Below are 3,644 nucleotides of genomic sequence, written 5' to 3'. Positions count from 1 at the left end.
GTCCCGGCTAACAGCACGGAGGCACGCGGCGGTTTGGCCTTCACGGCGAACTCGTAACACAGACACAGCTAACTGCTGCTCATGTTGCCGTCTCGTGCTCATGGTATGCCTGTGCCATCGCAGGCGACCGCGCCGTTGATGTTCCCGCGTCATCCAATTCTTGTTCAAATCCATCACTTGTGTGCTGCGGGTCGTGGACAGCGGCGCATCGGCGGGGCGCACTCGCTTGTCGCCGAGCGCAGCTGCTCCCGCGCCGTCAGCCACACCCGCTTCGGCGGCTCGCCTGGTCTGCCATTTGTGCTCGGCTGCGGCTGCTGGCGGAGGAAGGAGGGAAAAAGGAGGGGAGGGAAAAAGATGAACCGGGAGCTTACTTTGGCTGGTGGCAGCCATCTTCTTCTCACCTGCTCGGGCACTGCATTTTGTGCTCTAGGCAAGAAGAGATAGAATTTGCGAGGCCATTCCGCAGGGGGGCACTGCTTTACAACAGACAGCTTGTTTGGGGACGGTGCTGCATATGGGCGCATGAGGTGCTGGTCGGACAACTCAAAGCGGCCATGTCACTGCCGGCGTTGAGTGCTTTATGTCGCGCGCTTAGATGCCGGCGCCGTACACCGCTGTGTCGTGCTCTCCCCCGTCTTCACCTTGGAGTACTTTGGGCGCTGCACGTCGGGGTGATTGTGTCACAGGTCAGCGCGTGCCAACTAGTCAACAAAATGCTTAGCCCACTTAGGCCCTGTACATGGCAGATGCTTACGTAGGTGCTTAAGAGAAAAAACCCGGATTTTTTTCCTAAAAATGGATTACACAGGTGCTTAGGACGGGTGGCAGAAGCAAAGTTTTGCATCCCGTGCCAGCCGGTGCTTATAAGAAATAACCGCACACGGGCGACGACTGGTCAAACCATGCCAAGTCAGCATGAAAACCACTTTTATGAAATCAAAGGACTAAGTTATCCAGTTTGAAAAATTGAGGGACTAAGTTTTGCTGGTTTTGAAGTTAAAGGATCATTTCTATATTTTCGATAGAGTTTAGGAACGAAAAATGTACTTTTCCCTAGACAAAACTACACAACAATATATATGGCCGGGGTCTTCAATCAGCTGGTAAACTGTTGAGACTTTTGTCACGTAACAGGCCCAGTAAAGTAAGTTTGTTCATCTGCCACTGCTGGCCCAAGACACATCGCTGCAAACATTGGCCGACGAGGACGACGCATTGTGGCCATGTGATCCATGCAAAATATAGAACGACGACCCTGGCCGTGACAGGGTCGGCAGTGTGACTTCCTTCGACTGCAGGACGTTCATGAACTGCACGACGGAGGGCCGCGCGCTTGGGTCGGGGTGCGTGCACGGAGCCCGACGACCAGCGCGCGGTGCACCTGCCACATACCATCATGGCCGTCGCCGAGCTGCTCGTCTCCGTTTAGCCTTTCGTCCACTGCCTCGACCATGACGCTCTTCTCGTACAGGTACCAAACCCACTCGAGCAACGGGATGGACACTCTGTCAGCTGCTGCGGCTGGTTGCTCCGCGTCCATGTCCATGTCCGGCCGCCGGCCGGACACAATCTCCAGCAGAACCATGCCCAAGCTGTAGATGTCGGATTGGGTGGTTGGCCGGCGTGTGCGGATGAACTCCGGGTCTATGTACCCTGCAGTGCCCATGACGATCTGTGTGGTCCGCGGCCCGGCTCCATGCTCCACAAGCCTTGCCAGCCCGAAATCCCCTAACTTGGTGCTGCGCGATGAGTCCAGGAGGATGTTGCTGGGTCTGATGTCGTCATGCAACACACACTGATCACACTCCGTGTGGAGATAGCATAGTGCAGATCCCAGGCCAAGGATTATTCTATATCTGTTATAATTTAACCAGATTAATGACCATATATAAAAATCTTGTATTGGCTAGTGACGGTTTGGGAATGAAACTGAGAACTTAATTTCAGCTGGTGTGTATATGTCGGTCAAGGCTGCCTTCCGGCACGAGTTGGTAGACGAGCGACAGCCCTCTAGGGCTATCCGACCATCCTAACAAGTGCACAAGGTTTCGGTGCCTCAGCCGGCTTATGATCTTCACTTCCGACTCAAACTCTTTCCTCCCCTGCGCTGATGATTCGGCGGAGAACATCTTTATGGCCACCGGGCCGTCTTGGTCGGCCAGGCTGCCCCGATAGACATTGCCGAAGCCCCCTCGCCCGAGTTTCTCCTCCTCTGCAAAGCCCTTGGTGGCAGCGGCGAGCTCACGGTAGCGGTACCGCCTAGGGCCCGCTCCCCTCTCAAACTCAGCTTGCTCATGTTCTCTGTCATCGTTATCATCAGAATCCCATATGCGTCGCCGACATACTAGGATGCCGATGGCGCAGACCAACGCAAGAAAAGCTACTGCTATGGAAGGCACCAGCACAGGCACTAGCCACCGTGGCGGCCGCGAATTGGTAGCTAGTACAACGGCTTCTTCTAGAGTGGAGCTAAACGACCAAGACAATACTTGATGCAGCTCGATGCAGATACCGCTTGCTCCAGAGAAGCCAACCGCAACCTGCTGGGGCAACTCCTTCTTCATGTCCACGGACATGCTCACCGTGTACCACCGCTCGTCGCCGCTGATCTGGAGGTGGGCGACCAGAACACGCGTACGGTTGTCATAGCTGACCTCGACAGTCATGACGGCATCGTCGGAGCCCAGGCGCTTGGTCACGTTTGTGTAGGCCTTGGAGTCGATGGAGTTGACATCTATGCCAACGTGGTTGTTGCTGTGGTCCATGGGGCTGAAGTAGGTGTCGAATTCCACCGCGACTACGCGGTCATCGCCGGTGGCGTTGAAGTTGTTGCTGCCGTTGAAGAGGGCGAGGTTCATGCCGTAGCTGTTGGGAGGGATCCTGGACGGGTAGCGCACTAGGAAGAAAGCCATACCGTCATCCATGCCGTCGCTGCTGTTGAAGTCACACTTTTCTCCAGGGAACTTCTCATCCGTCTCATTTTGGGGCCTGATCTGGAACGTGAAGTTGGAGGAGAAGCTGGCCATCTCGCCGGTGGCGTTGTCCCAGAGCGGCACCGGGCAACCATACGATGCCCGGCCAGCGCTGTACAAGTTGGCTTTGACCTCATTCTTTGTTAGGTCGATGGCGCCAGAGCCCATGCGCGCGTCACGTTTGCACCTAAGCTCCGTGTCGCAGAGGTCGCCGGAGTTGCTGCTGGAGAAGTTGAAGTTGAAGGAGAGCGCGGTGGCCAGACCCGGAGGTGTACTGGTCAACGACAGCAAGTAGCAGAGACAAATGATGTACACGGAGACGGAGAGGAGGTGGTGAATTGCTGCCATTGTTGCTCGCTAGATGTTTGGCTTCGGTTTTAGTGGCATCACCACCACGCAAGATGTGATATATATACGTCGGATAACATGTATCTTTTCTCCACGATAGCTAGATAGCTTTGAATTCTCTTTTGCTTCTATCTAAATGGTTTTGCTGGTCTATTTCCTACTAGTTGAACGGGCGAGTCAACTGACGTGTTTGGTTCGACAATTTTCCGCGTTATCCGATTATTACGCTGCAAACTGGTCCCGTTAATCGTGTTTGTTAGCTTGGCCATGCAAAAGTAAAATAAAATTCGTGTTTGTTTGGCTCGGCCGTAAAAGACTACTCCA

At 54.4% G+C, this 3,644-nt stretch overlaps 1 pseudogene; it reads right to left on the bottom strand.

Moving 5' to 3' along the window:
* Positions 1–933: 933 nt before the first annotated feature.
* LOC125523576 lies at positions 934–3,334 on the bottom strand (annotated as a pseudogene).
* Positions 3,335–3,644: the final 310 nt, after the last annotated feature.

This window comes from Triticum urartu, chromosome 7, assembly GCF_003073215.2.
Source record: "Triticum urartu cultivar G1812 chromosome 7, Tu2.1, whole genome shotgun sequence".
NCBI classification, from domain to species: Eukaryota; Viridiplantae; Streptophyta; class Magnoliopsida; order Poales; family Poaceae; genus Triticum; species Triticum urartu.
Note: the sequence above shows the minus strand (reverse complement) of the source record. Positions and strands in the feature narration are given on the sequence as shown.